Below are 15,986 nucleotides of genomic sequence, written 5' to 3' on the forward strand. Positions count from 1 at the left end.
TGACGCTTGACAGGACTGCCTCCAGTCCCACCCCATCCACCCTCGCAAGTTCCTATGTGAGTCTGCAAGCCCCGGGTTACAGCAGAAGAGGGCCGGGTGAGCGCTGCGGAAAACTTGCATTTGATTATCTATTCCCAAATGTAAAAGGCCTGCAGTGCTATCAGCCCCTGTCCTCTGCACCGAGGGGGGCTGAGGCGTCGGAAGCCAGAGGCGCTGCTCAGCTGCTGCTGCAGTGCCCAGTGGGGTCCCGCCAGTCCAGTGGCCATTGGGTGACAGTGTGCGGCGCAGACCACTGATAACTAAATTTTGTGTGTAAAATGCCGCTTTATTGAAACAGGTGCGCATCATTCAATTTCGTAGGCATCGCCTTACAAAACTAAAGCCTCAGTATACAAAACGTCAACTCTCCATTGTCCTACACCCCCACCCCTTCACCCCCCCCCCACATAACCTAACCTTGCAAGTATCTACTTCCTACTGTATTGGACTACTACACTCGTCTCCAAAACCACCATCACAGCTCACAGCCGTAAACTATCTATCCACCTACAGAAACACCAATCCCTTACTGGCTGCATCTCCATTACCATTTTCGAGAATGGCACCATCCTGATACAGGCAAAAAACAAGAACCTCGAGTTCTTTGACTCCCTTTTCCTCTCGCTGTAGAGGACAACATCCCGTATCACACCACACTTGCGGACCTCCCACCCGGGCAAACACCAACACCCATCAAGACATAGCACCCCGCATGAGTCCTCTCCCCGAGCCCCTGCCCCGCCTTCCAACGACATCTACCGCCAACCGTCCCCCGCAATGAAGGTTCCAACCGCTGCCCAACACTACCCCACCACCAATCACAGTCAGCACACCAGAGAGGAGCCCCTCTCCCACTCACAACGGCTCCATGGCCCGCCCCCCACAACCACCCATAGCGCAGCCAGGCTCACGGCCAGAGATAGCTCCCCCACTTCCCCTGAACCCTACTAGAAATAACGATACTTGCAGCTCGCCCACCTACATCCAACAAGACGGGAACGCACTCTCCTCCCCAGCCCAGCACCCCCCTCCCACCCGCACAAATAACCTATCGCATCGCCTCAGCCCTCTTGAAGCTCAGCTTGAAAACACAGAGTTAGTTCCCCCTCCTCCACTGAACCCTATTAGAAACAACGTTACACGCGGCTTGTCCACCATCTTTCAACAAGACAGGACCACACACTCCTCCCCAGCAAAGAGCACCATCCACCTTCCCCCTCCCTCCCACACAAACAACATGTCACATCGCCTCAACCTTCTGGAAGCTCAGCTCGAAACCCTGGTCCGAGGCCTCAACGAAACCCTATCCTCCGTAGCTAAAATTTATTTGCCCACCCAACAGCCCGCTGCCCCTCCTACCCCGCCCTTCCCACAATGAACAAATTGCCTCCCCCTAACTTGAATCCTGCTCCCCCCAGATCTCGTCCGCCCGTCTCTAAACCAGAGACAGAGATGCGAGCAGACAGACCGAGAAGAACGAAACCCACCTTTTCCCACTTGAAGCGACCACACTCGCCTCCTCTTATGAACAACCCGCTAACCCCGACCACATTACCACAAAGCCTTCACAGAGAGGGACTCCACCTGCCTTAACACAGGACCCCTCGTTGATCTCCTCACCCAAGTCCTCGATTCAAGTAATTACAGGAGTGGGTAGGGAACATCCCCCTGCTAGAATCCCTAGACCCCCGGCACACTTAACCTCCCCAACCAGAGCCCAACCCAGCAAGTTGAGGTCTGAAGAAGAACCCCCCATCAAATGCATGCTCATCAACAGCAGATCTGCTTCCAAACATGCAACAGAATTAGCAGAAGCCATCCTCTCCCACGACCTTGATATAGCTTTCATCACGGAAACCTGGCTCAACACCTTGTCCGACCCCATCATGGACATGCTGGTGCCGCCCGGATTTTCAATAACCCACAAAGACTGACATAAGCAGAGAGGCGGAGGCATCGCTATCATTCACAAAAGTATCTTCTCTATCACGGAAAGCTCATTGTGCCTGTATAGCTCTTTCGAATGCCTCTCAATCAACATCAAATCAGGCGCGAACAGATCGATACTCTGCCATCTCCTGTACCACCCTCCAGGCAATTCCAAGGAATTTGGAGCGCCGCTCTCTGACTTAATCACCCACTGCGTGCTCAACAACGCCAACAGCATAATCCTGGGCGATCTCAACATAAGATGGAATGAAACAAATAACCCGCCCATTCAATCTCTCAACAGCCTCCTGCTAGAACATAATCTGATACAACACTGCTCAGAAGAAACGCACCACAGAGGAGCGATACTGGACGCAATCATTTCGGACGGAAACACTATCACTATTGATTATTTCATCCCAGTAGACTGGTCAGATCATCACATTATTCTTTTCCACATCAACCAACCGGCCCTAATTCAACCCACAAAACAAGCTCCTCCCAAATGGGCCAGGAACACTGCTCAAGTCCCGAGGGCCAACCTTGAGGAAGAACTAAGCACGCTCCTCCCGAGCACGACGGAGCACCTCTCAACCACAGATCTCACCTCCCTCTACCATTCCAACATGAGGGTCACCTTAGACCGCCTGGCGCCCTTGAAACTAAAAAAACCCAGAAGCAGCCCCTCCAGATCTTGGTTCACCTCTGACATCAATGATGAAAGAGGACATCTTAGATCCCTAGAAAGAATCTGGAGGAGCAATCACTCCTCCCTCCACCGTGAGCAACTCAAGGCAGCGCGCAGAAACTACAATAAGCACATCAAGAACAAAAAGACATCTTTCTTCTGTTCCGCTCTAGACAATGCAAAAAAACGACCCAAAGAAATCTTTAACATCATCAGAAGCCAAACATCCAAACCGAATACATCTGAGTTAGTGGCCTCCAAAGAACAATGCGACAAATTTGCCAGCTTTTTCAACGAAAAAATCGCCAAGATTGATCTCTCTCTCAGCACAAATCCCTCCTCTCATAGGGAGACCAAGACGCCAGCAATAAATATCAGCACCCCAATGAACCCACCCACTCACTGGTCCATCTTCACTCCCATTCAGGAAGCAGAGATAGTCAATCTGATCGCCAATGCCAGACCGTCATCCCACTCCCTAGATCAGCTTCCTACGAACCTGGCCAAAGACTTGAAACTTATCCTAGCCCCAATTTGGTGCAAGATCATCAACAGCTCGCTGAGCTCGGGAACTATCCCTGACTGCCTCAAGGTCGGCCAAGTCACGCCGCTACTAAAAAAAACAGGGCTAGACAGGAGGATATGAACAACTTTAGATCCGTGTCGAACCTACCTCTCTTATCCAAAATTCTGGAAAGATGTGTCCTGCCACAGTTAACCCAACACTTGGAGAACACTTGGAGAACATCAAGCTCCTAGACCCACATCAATCAGGATTCAGAAAGGGATGCAGCACTGAAACCGTAATCCTAAACGTCATAGACGATCTACACAAATCACAACCTACACAAATCACTTGACTCAGACCAATGCTGCCTTCTCATCCTCCTTGACTTATCGTCCGCTTTCGATACAGTTGATCACACCATATTCCTCAAAGTTCTTCAAGAAAGGGCAGACGTTGAAATGACAGTGCTAAACTGGTTCTCCTCCATTCTACACAACCGCTCGCAAAGAATACAAATCAAAAACTTTGACTATATCATCCCAGTAGACCCACTACCCGTCATCAGAGGAGTCCCACAAGGGTCAGTGCTCTCTCCCCAACTCTTCAACATCTACATGGAACCCCTTACCACACTACTCAGGAACTCCAACATCCCCTTCCACCTCTACGCGGATGACATGCAGCTTTATCTGAAAATCACCTCCATGGACGACATGCACAAACTAAATGGCACGCTGAAAGAGGTCCAACAATGGCTCTCACTGAACCACCTTAAACTTAATCAAGAGAAAACTGAAGTTCTACTCATCTCCAACAGAGACGAAAACCCCCAAATCGAAGAATGGCTTAAAGCCGTCGATGCCCTCAATGGCACCCTCACGCCAACGGACTCGGTAAAGTCCCTAGGTATCCCCCTAGACCCCAAACTAGACATGAAAAAACACATCTCTAGATCTGCCAAAAGCGCGTTTCTCAATCTGAACCTTCTTTACAAAATAAAACCCTTCCTTCCTCCGAAAGACCTTCAACAGGCCACTCAAGCACTGGTGCTCTCCAGAATTGACTATGGAATGGCAGCCCTGACCAGATCAGCCAAATCTCACCTAGGCCCCCTGAAAACCACCTTCAATGCCGCAGCAAGAATGGTCACAGGAACCAAGAAATTCGATCACATTTCTCCCGCACTCAAGGAGCTGAAATGGCTCCCAATTGAACATCGAGCCAACTTCCGAACAGCATGCCTTACGCACAAAGCCCTTCACACAGGCAAACCAGAATACCTGGCCGCTAAACTCAAAAAGGCCGGCCAGTCCAGGAATCTCAGAAGCTCCAACACGTTCCTTCTCATCCCATTGAAATCTCGGAAACGCAAAACCGCAACTAAATCCTTTGCGGGAAATGCACCCAAGATGTGGAACTCCATCCCCTCCCACATTAGAACGACTACCTATTTCCCGAAATTCAAGACCCTACTCAAAGCCCTCTTCCTAGAGTGCATCTGAACTTGTTATGTTATGTTAAATTGGTCTTCTATAGCGCACGGCTACTCCAAAGGAGTGTCCCGGCGCTTTTTATTGGTGACCAGAAAAAGACAGACAACACAAAGCGAAGATAGATTCATTACAGAGGGCTCAGGGAATCCAGCACCATAGAGAGAACGTCCTAGCGGATGAAAAGCCATGATTTAAGGCCCTTCCTAAAAGCCAGTAGATTAGATGTGCTACGTAGAGTCAAGGGGAGAGAGTTCCAGAGTTGCGGAGCTCGCAGCCTAAAAACTTCATGAGAAGAACACATGACACTCCGGAATCAGTTCGACACCTCACCACAACCTTGTTGTGGATGAAAATCAGTTGTCTCAGAATTATAATCACCGAGATCTACATCCACACCTCATCCTTCTTGATACACACCCTCTCGCTATCACCAACGAACTCCTCCCACAAGAACTGAATGGTAAATTTGTATGCAATGCTCTTAAGTTTACCAGCTGTGGATTCTGCCCACGCTGGTAAGACGCATAATTGTACCTGCTGTGAAGCGCTCTGATACCCTCGGGTCTAGCTGGCGCTATACAAAACTTATAAATAAATAAATAAATAAATAAATCTTGCAGCCCATTACTGCATCTATTAACATCTAACCAACTTAACTTCCTATAGTGTAACTTTTAACTTCCTGCCTTGTCCAGGTGTGAGCTTGATCATACTCTCCCATTCAACCTAGTTCGTCCATTGCAACAGCAATAAAACATACCTAAACCCATGTAAACTTTCCGGCCAACCGCCATGCACTTGTCTCAAGCAACAATGAACAGCAGCCGACCCCCCAGTGCACCTGTCCCAACCAGAGCACCTCCTAAACAAGATATTTCCTCCTGGCATTGAACCCATGACTAGTCCATAATGAAGGAGTGGGAGGGTGGGACAAACTTTTCCTGACAATCTCCTACACCAGCGTTCACCATGTCACCTGCATTGTTTTGTATTGTATCAGAATTTGCAAAGCGAGCTGTAACCCAATGGGCATCCTAGCGCAAAGATACGGTAATGTGCTAAGGATTAAACTGCGGAACTAACCAGCCGATTATGCTCTAGGAAAGAGCCAGGTCTTAACTTTCTTCCGAAACAACAGTAGGTCCTGTATTTGCCTAAATTCCAGAGGGAGACTATTCCATAGGCGGGTCGGCTGCTACGCCGAACGCTCTTCCCCCATTGTAGATCTCTTAATCCTCGGGATAATTGCCAGATTAGCTGACGAAGAACGTAGGCTGTATACAGGTGTATACCAGCCAAACCTACCCTGAAGCGATTTGGGCCCAAGTCCATGAAGCGCTATAAATGCGATACACAGAGACTTGAACAGTATCCTTTGGCTCACCGGGAGCCAGTGGAGCTCAGCTAACGCCAGAGATGTTGATGACCGACGTATTCTTGATAGTGCAAGCTTTGCTGCTGCCGCCTGGATTCTCTAGAGCCTCGTCATTAAATATTTCGGGGAATCCAGTAGCAAGGTGTTACAGTAATCCAGGCGGCTAAGGATAACACTCCTAACTAACCACTGTACCTCTAGCCTGAGGAGGTAGCAATATCAGCACCTTCCGGAGTCCTCTCATGAGAGTATAACAGTTCCCAACCAGCTTATTGACATGCGATTCCAGGTTAAGCTTATCATTGACACTGACCCCCAGATTACGTACCGTACTCACGAGTACCAAGGGGACATCTGTAGGGCTAGGCCAGAAGTCAGATGGTAAAGCTGACGGCACTCTGCCCACTCCACAGTGCAGTATCTCCGTTTTTTCATTATTAAGTTGCAATGAATTGTTTCTCAAACAATTCACCATTTCACACATACATCTGTGAAATGTTTCTTGAGAGTCAGCATGGCCGCCTACCAGGGACACTACCAATTGGGTATCATCTGCACAATTAAACACACTAATACTGTGGGCTTTGATGACGTTCAAGAGTGGCCGCATGTAAACATTAAATAAGATGGGGCTGATTGAGGACCCCTGAGGTACCCCGTCGGGAAAATGTGGCTATGTAGCCCAAAGCACTCTATCTATAACCCATCGGACTACCTCCTTTAATGGAAAGTAGCCCGATATTAATGTGCAGTCGTCCGGACCACACCACTCGCAGTATCCCCAGGGGTGCATACTTCCCTTCGGTCACTGTCCCCCAAATCCTCAATTTACTGGAATTGCCCTGTTTTCTAGGAATGGAAGGAAAAGGAGGGAAGAAGGCAGACATTTTAGATTGAATATAGTGCAAGGGATCAAAAAGAACCACAAAATAAGAAACACAACAGATTAAAGAAGCACAGAAGAGGGAAGGAACACTGAAGACAAAGTTAGCAGATAGGATTGCATGATTCCCAGAGTGGGCAGAGGAGAAAGAGAGCACAAGATAGGAAGAGACAGAAAGAAATACAAAGCGAAAAAGAGAGATCTGGTGCCAATAAACTGCAGAGGGAGAAATAGAGTTAGACACCAAGCACACAGGTGCAGATAGGCAAACAGGAGAGTACATGGACTGATGAATGGTTGTAGGCTTCACGTCCAAGTCAACGTAAGTCTCTCTACTTCAGAAAATACAATTTGAATGAGAGAAAAGAGCGGAGTGTCAATCAACAACCATTCATTCTTTGGCCTCTCCTTGGTCAACAGTTTCACAAGTCGAAAGAAGCGTTCTGCCTTCATATCCATCCACTGACTGAAGTGAAAAAAATACTACTATAAGCAAAAAGAACAGGAGTAGCAGGGCCCGGAGGTGGCTGCCGTTTACTGTCTCAGCCCCAGTCTGTTCCTACTCACTATAGACTCGCTCACCTGCCCCAGGGGGTTGCCAAGTGATAGGTGGCTGGTGTGGGCATGCCTGCTCATTTGTCGGCGTTGAGTGGCCTATCTGAGCTGCCAGTAAGGAATGCTGAATGATGGACTGCACATCCCACCATTACCTGATTCCTGAGGGGCTGGCACTGTCTGGGAGGCTCTCTGGAGGTCAGACTGCTAGAGTGCCGACGCCACATGACCAGAATAAGCTCACGGTAACCTAAGAACTTGTATTCATGGCGGAGGTGGAGATTGGGTGTCACAGCCTCTCTCCCTCCCTCCACGAGTTGTAAAAAATAAGAGCAAAATCGGTTGTTTAAAAAATGAAACATGGGCCCAATAGCCATTCGAGAATAAACCCGGGACCTTGTAAAGATCGCCTGCCATGAACAGACAGGAAATGAGCAAGCTGGGCTAGTGGTTTTTACATTAATTTAGAAAATCTGTTTTCTTGATTTATCTCCGAAAGAATGAAAAGTCAAATAATCTTGGGCTGCATTTAAAGAGATGGCATGTGTTTGATATTTCCTGAAGAAAGAGCCAGTGCACGTGATGCACATTTACAATTTGATGCTTCAGAATAACTAAGAGGACTGTTTACCAGAAGGTTTGCGTCGCGTTTGCACCACGCAGCATGGTACATGAGCAACACAAACCTCAAGTAAGAATTAGGGGAACATCCTTTACAACGCAACTTTTACCACGCAGTGCCTTTACGACGCAACTATTACAACGCATGTTATTACAATGCATAGTGCTGGGGGCGCTCTAGGATAGGGAATAGATTTAATTTACTATCCAACACCTTCCCTACTATCCACGGGGACTGGAGTTGGAATAGTAAATTAAACTATTCACTATCCAGCACCCCTTAACGCTAGCATTCTCTAGATTCCAGTCCATAGAAAATGTCTTCCAAGAGCACCTGTAGATATTAATATTTTTTTCAAATCTTGTATTTTCAGTGATAGGACCACCGAAGGCCCTGATTTTATATTGAAAACAGAGCGATGGACTATACCATTTATCACTGAAAGGCAATATTTCTCTCCATGTGTTCCCATACCTGGCATGTCACGCAGTTTCGTGCTTACTTTCCCTCCATGTTAAAGTACAGTAGATGTTTCAGCACCCAGGCGAATGTGCTGCATATCTAAACACATATAAGGTCCCAAAGGCGAGATCGATTGCATTGCAAATGCTTGTTGTTGATTGCTTACGGGTATTTCACAGAGCTCCCAATTCAGTGAGAAAAGCAATTGAGAAGGTGGTAGATAACACCCTGGCGAAATGCCAATAGTTCCCCATGCCAGCCAGCACCATCTTTAGAACTAGCTGCATCATTTACAAAGCCATGGTGACCAGTGATCCAGCGGGCTATAGAAAATATATCATAAACTACGCTACCCAATTTCATAACCTATAAACAAAATTCTAAACTATACATGGACCCATTTATGAACCTGATATATTTTTGGGCCTACTGAATCAGGTGGTCAAATAAATCTATATACACATTATTTACAAACTATAAACATTTTATACATTTGCAGAAAGAATATTGTCATTAGAATAAAACCCAATCATTTAAATGACCACTATAGGCGACGTGATCTAGCTAAAGGTAACCTATACTTCTAAATAACCAAGACCAGCTTGTTTGTCAAAAGTAAGATTTTATTTTCTAAATTATGGTATATATGTTGTAAGTTTTATAAATGAAATTTATTTGCAATAAAGCAAGCATGATAGTAAGAAATATGGAAAAATACAATTTAAGCAATTTAATCAAATTTAAAGAAATTATATAAAGTTTAGCATTTCTAAAACCTATTTCCCTAACTGAGCTAAATAGACAGAAATTAAAGTAAAGATCTTTGAGGATTCTTACGTGCTCCACGCAAAGTCCAGCAGCACATCACCCTCATCGGAAAGTCAGAAAGCAGCAGCCAGCCCAACCCTAAGGGCATGACTTTTTATACTTTTCTACGCTAACTAAACTAGCAAAGGAAAGTTTTCAGAAATACTCGACGTCCCATTGGCTGAGAGTGACAAGTGACATGTCACCCGATTCTTAAAAAGTTCCACAAAATCATGTCTTACAAAGACCATTGTCTCTTCCACGTGAAGCCAGAGACTTCCTGCGATTGCAACTTTGTTTTAAGTCATCCTCGCAGCTTCCATAGTCTTACAGTGCAACTTCCGCGGATGCCAAGTTAAGGACTGACAAAAAGTTCACTTTCGACCTTGGCCATGTCCGACAGAATGATGTCAGCTCATCAGTTTTTGCTTTGTGAATGCAGCTTCAATAAACGTTTTAATTCAGAATGGGCGTCTCGTGACTTTCTGCAGAAATTCAGATCAGCTTTTATTTTGCGACTCAAATAGCTAGGCCTCAAAAGCAGGCAACTTATGATTTCTAGTATAAAACAAACACAAGAAAAGTATTAATGTAAGAAATAAAGTATTTTCTGTATCCACCCCATGGTTTACTAATTAATTAACCCACCCGATTAATCAAAATGTTACCTAGCCATTGCAAACAAATAAAGCAGCGTTTATATTTACCAGTCTCCGTTTTTCAATGAGACCCATATGCACCTAGAATAGTAGAAATGACATCACACAGACGAGAAAAAGCAAAACAAGCACATTGCTTATTTAAGTTTGCAGCAGTTAGTTATGACAAAAACGAAAACAATAAATTATTTTATTATTTTGCACGAATAGAAAGATGCAACATTTATGCACGTTTATGAGCACACATGTTAGTCCCCCCACGTGTAAAGTTTAATCTAGGTTGTATTAGCACGACATATCACAAATCATTAATAATTTTATTCATGTTATGGAAATGTGACTTTGCGAGTTTAAACAAAATTTTGTTTTCTATCTCGCTCCATCAACTCCCTCATCTGGTGATTAACAAATCACCACACCAGCATTCAAAATTTTGGTAAAATTAAATTTATAAGAAATCGATTCAAATTCATTGTATTAGTAAACCTAAAAGTCTGTTTCAGCATAATCTTTACAATTAACATGACGCTCTCTATGTAACTCCTGCAACTCAATCTCCCTTTCCTCTTCTTTTCTGAGTTTATAAATTCTCTTCTTTTCTCTTAAATGTTTCTTTCTTTTATGCAACAAACAACCTACTTTAGTCAAAATAAAAATGAATATAATTATAATCAAAGGTGCCAGAATCTTGCCAAGAATTGAACTTCCGATATTATGAAACCAGTTTTTAATTGCTTGAAACCTATTTGAAAGTTTCCCAGTAAAATCTTCTTCTTCTAAAGGAATTATTTCAGAATGCATTTGTGTAATATTCTTAATATGCATTTCAATATTTTTACTTTCATCCGGTATATATGTACAGCAATGTTGGACATGTAAAATGCCACAGACTCCTCCCTCCTTTGCTAGGAGTATGTCTAAAGCAAGACGGTCTTGAATTACCATGGATCTAATTGCAATAACTTCAACATTCACTAATTGAAACCCATCAGCAGTGTCAGTTGATAATCTATCAACTATAGTGGACAATTTTCTGATTCTCCCTGCATTTAGGGTTATACCAACAAAAGGTATTACAGCTTGGAAAATATCTCCCAGAACTTCAGTAAAAGTTTCTCTTTTAGCTCTATTTACATAATTATGGATTTTAAATAATCCTTCTGAATCTCTGTCAACATGAAACACTTTAGGAAAAACAATTCCCACATAACAAGTTCCATACCAATGGTCTGGAAGGTTGTAGTAGGCTTTGTCACCACAAACAAAATAAATTCCAGGAAAGATAGGATCTTTTCCACCTTTAAATCCCCAACCTCCCATAATCTGATAAGTATCTTCACAGTTGCTTGCACCTACAAAATAATTATCAAAAAGTGTGTTATCTCTTCTAATGCAAAGCTTTCCACTAACAGGTTTGTCTATGTGAATTGCAATATTTTCAAGCATTTTACCATTTAGTTTCTCATCCTCTTTTTGCCAGAATGATGACTTAGTCTGCTTGACTAATTCATTTCTCTTATAAATTGCTCTTCTCTCCTCAACCATATTCAGAAATTTCTTCCCTTCAGCACTTAATTTACATGTTAGATTATTCTTGTAAGCATATTCATAAGTGAGTTCGTTAGTAACAAGGAAATATTCTCTCATTTGTTTAGCTTTCTTATGCTTATTTAAAGCGTTATCAATTTTAACATTAGCAAAAATCTCATCATAATTTGAATAGTAATATTCTAAACGACCAGTTTGATAAAATAAACTAGTTAATACACTACATGTAACAGCATAAGTGAGAGGAAGCATGTTATATGTTACTCCCTCAGAAACAGAAGCGGGCAACTTAACGCATACATAACAATCCTTTGCATCCATTACCTTTACATATTCACTCAAAAGCTTTGTGAATGTATTGCTTGAAAAATCACCTATTGATTTATCTTGATGAATGTTAGGCTGATGATCAATTACTTTTGCAGATGCACTATGTTTAGTTTGGCTAACCAGAGCTTTGCTTGTTAAATTAACTTTGTGTAATTCTCTATTCATTTCTAAAGGTATAATCACAGCTAGTACCAACCAGAGCAGAACTAAAATGAGCAGACATACCAGAGTCATCTTACAGCATCTTTTAAAAACAGAACATTTTGAAGTGCTCTCCTTAATGTAAGGCATTTTTAAGTTAGTTTTAGCCTCAAAAATAAAATAAAAAATAAAAATAAATTTTAAAATTTATATACACCCCCCTTTTAAAATATTTTTCTTTTTATAACCCTAAACAAGATTTCTTCGACCTTATGTCATACATAAGTTTTCTTCTATTAGACAGTTTTCTTCGACCTTGTGTCAACTAACAGGATTTCTTCAGCCTTATGCCAATTTAATAAATTTGTACTTCAATCATTGTCACTAATTTCTTGGATTTCGTTTTCTTCTTCACTACTATCATATATGTCTATAACAGGTGGAATTACTAAGTAAGTCCACTCAGGAGATTTGTATTTCTGGTTTGGTCTAATTATTCTCTTCCCTTTTCTTGATATCACTTCAATTTTTCTTCCAACTCCAACTTCTTTTCCTGGACTCTTTTGACTACTTATTTCTTCAACTTGTTCTATTGGCTTTTTGATCAATCTGACTCTCAATCTTCCACCAGGCCAGTAGTCTGCTTTTCTCACGTACTTTTTCTTTGGTTCAGAATTATTCGATTCAGATTTCCAAGTCCTTTTCTTTCTGCTTTCACTTCCACCTTCCACGTCACTTTCTTCAGTTTCGTAGTCTGAAATTTCAATTGACTCAGGAACTTCTCTATTCGGCAATTTTACTCCTTCAGGAACTTCACTTTGTCTTCCATCACTGGTACTCGGTAATTCGTTCTCCTCCTCTTCCTCAATTACCTCTAGCTTCCCAGATTTCGGATTTTTGTTCCTTACTTCAGAGCTTGTTCTCTGCCTTTCGATACTCTCCTGGTCTGAAACTTCTTTTGGTTCAGCTTCTCTGTCTTCAATATAGACAACCGAATCCTCAGTTATCTTTCCTTTTAACAGATTCTCTTCACCTTCAGAATCTATTTCAATTATTTCTAAGTCTTTTCTTGTCAGATTTCCATTCACTGGCACAGTTTCCAGATGTCGACTTTCTTGTCGATCTTCAGAATCTGGAATTACTTCACCTTCTGTTCTGTCTTCTGCTTCAGAATCAGAGTCATCTGTGGTATCACTTTCAACATCAGAACTCTCAGGAGTTGGTATTGGAATAGTATGACTTGGATGAATCCAGCGCTTCAATCCTCTGCACTTTACAGCATTAGTAGTGATCAAGATTACCTGCCTAGGTTTCTGCCATCTAGGAGATAGACAATTCCTCCTCCGATGTACTTTCGTTCTGACCCAGTCTCCAGGTCTCAGATCATGTGTCAAAACTTTGTCATTTGATTGTGCTTCAGTTCCCACCTGATTAGACACAGAAGTTACCATATCAGATAACCTTTTACAGTAATCCAAAATTGCACTGTCATTTATGCTCAACAGTTTACCTACAGGTACAAAAGCTTGCCTCATAACTCTTCCCATCAAAATTTCATGAGGACTCAAACCTGTCTTTTTATCTGGTGTACTTCTTATTGACATCAAAACAAGTGGAAGAGCATCAGTCCACTTCACTCCTGTCTCTAGACACATTTTCCCAATTCTGTTTTTGATAGTTCCATTTATTTGTTCAACTACACCTGATGCCTCTGGTCTGTATGCACAGTGTATTTTCTGCTCAATACTCATAGCTTCGCAAATTAATTTCAACAGTTTGTTATCAAAATGACTTCCTCCATCACTCTCAATAGTGACTGGAAAACCGTACCTTGGGATGATTTCTCTGAGCATTAGTTTTGCTACTGTAATTGAATCACAATGTCGTGTAGGAAAAGCTTCTACCCACCTTGAGAACAAGCATACAATTACAAGTACATATTTCAAACAGTTGTGTAATGGCATTTCAATGAAATCTATTTGTAACCTGGTGAAGGGACCACCCTCTCGACCAATTATTCCTGTCCCCACCACTGATTTTCTGTTTGGATTCATTTGTTGGCATGACAAACACCTTTGACAAAAAGATTCTGCAATGGTTCTAAATTTGGTATTGAACCATGTTTCTTTAAACAGTCTGACCATAGAATCTCTTCCTAAATGTGCAGGACCATGATATAATCTGGCCATGTCAGAAATCATGCAATTTGGTAAAACTACTCTCCCATCTTTGTAAACCCACACTCCATCTTCATCACGTTGTCTACAATCTGATCTTAACCACTGATCTTTTTCTTCATCATCTGCTTCGTTTTGTAAATCTCTAATCTCATTCCATGTTTCTACAATAGTTGTTAGCATTAATGAATTTGAATCAGTTTCTGTACTTCTATTCCGATTGTAAGAATAATTTTTCCTTGCGCAGTACTTTGCTGTTTCATCTGCGAAGGCATTTCCTTTGGAAATATAATCAGTTCCTCTAGTGTGCGCTGCACACTTGACTATGGCAATTTCTTTTGGCAATTGTATTGCTTCAATTAATCTTCTAATGAAAACTGCATTTTTAATTGGTGACCCTGTTGATGTCATGTATCCTCTCTGTGACCAGAGTTGTCCATAATCATGCACAACTCCGTACCCATACTGACTATCAGTAATGATGGTAACTCTTATATCCTTTGATACTTCACATGCACGAATTAAAGCAATCAATTCAGCTACTTGAGCTGAACGAACTCCTTCAAGACATGATGCTTCTTTAATGTTTTCGACTGTACAAACTGAGTATGAAGCTTTCAAGACACCACCTTCGGATCTTAAGCATGAGCCATCTACAAAGTAGACAAAATCCGATTCAGGCAAAGGTCTGTCTTTGATGTCTTTTCTTGGTTTTGTGCAGAATTCCATGACATCTAAACATTCATGTTCTGTCTCAATGTCATTAACAATTTCTGAATCAGGCAGTAATGTAGAAGGATTCAGATTCAAACATCTTGAAATCGAAACATTATCTGCTCCTAGTATGATTTTCTCATACTTTGTCAATCTGCTACTTGTTAAATGTTGAGTCTTACCTCTTGTCAGTAATATTTCAACTGAATGAGGCACAAAAACTTTCACAGGAAATCCCATAATGATTCCTTCACTTTGTTCAAGACTGATACTTGTAGCTGCAACTGCTTTTAAACAACCTGGTAATGCTTTTGCAATTGGATCAAGAACTGCGGAGAAGTATGCAATAGGTTTCTTTAGGTTTCCATGTCTCTGAATTAATACAGATAATGCACATCCTTCTCTCTCACTGCAATACAGTTCAAAATCTTTCTCATAATTTGGCATACCCAAAGCAGGAGCTTGGCATAAGCTCTTTTTCAAGTTTTCAAAAGATTCCATCTCAACATCACTGAGAATAATTGGATCTTTTACATCTGATTTGGTCAGTCTTTGTAGTGGTTTCGCAATTACTGAAAATCCACTTATCCATTGTCGACAGTAACCTACCATTCCCAGGAACATTCTGACCTGTCTTTGTGTTCTTGGTGGTAACATTGCTTGAATCATTTTTATTCTCTCTATTGTTACTTGTCTTTTTCCTTTTGCAATTCTGTGACCAAGATATTTCACTTCCTGTTTGCAAAACTGTAGTTTTGCTGGGGACACTTTATGTCCTTCTTCTGCAAGGCGATTTAACAGAATTATTGTGTCTGTTACACAATTTTCTCTTGTCTTAGCAGCTATTAACAAATCATCAATATACTGCACCAACGTAGACCTACCTGGTAAGTCTAAATCTTCTAATGATCTTTTTAACAGTTCGTTAAAGATTGAAGGACTTTCTGTATAGCCCTGAGGGATTCTTGTCCATCCAAGGGTCTTACCTTGGAATCTGAAAGCAAAGATTTCATAACTGTCTGGGTGTAGAGGAACAGTAAAGAATGCATTGCAAAG

General features: G+C 42.3%; 1 protein-coding gene across 5 annotated transcripts in view; it reads left to right on the top strand.

Moving 5' to 3' along the window:
* TPST1 (tyrosylprotein sulfotransferase 1) overlaps nucleotides 1–15,986 on the top strand; it is a 278,351-nt gene that overhangs the window by 215,941 nt on the left and 46,424 nt on the right. Inside the window, exons 4-5 of one of the 5 annotated variants that reach the window (XR_013608583.1) lie at nucleotides 26–529; nucleotides 5,278–6,298. The exons of the other annotated variants lie outside the window; for them this stretch is intronic. The gene's annotated coding sequence lies outside the window, so the exon portion shown is untranslated. Of the gene's footprint in view, nucleotides 1–25; nucleotides 530–5,277; nucleotides 6,299–15,986 lie in introns of those variants that run through there. 5 annotated transcript variants of the gene reach the window in all.

Source organism: Lissotriton helveticus, chromosome 3_1, assembly GCF_964261635.1.
Source record: "Lissotriton helveticus chromosome 3_1, aLisHel1.1, whole genome shotgun sequence".
NCBI classification, from domain to species: Eukaryota; Metazoa; Chordata; class Amphibia; order Caudata; family Salamandridae; genus Lissotriton; species Lissotriton helveticus.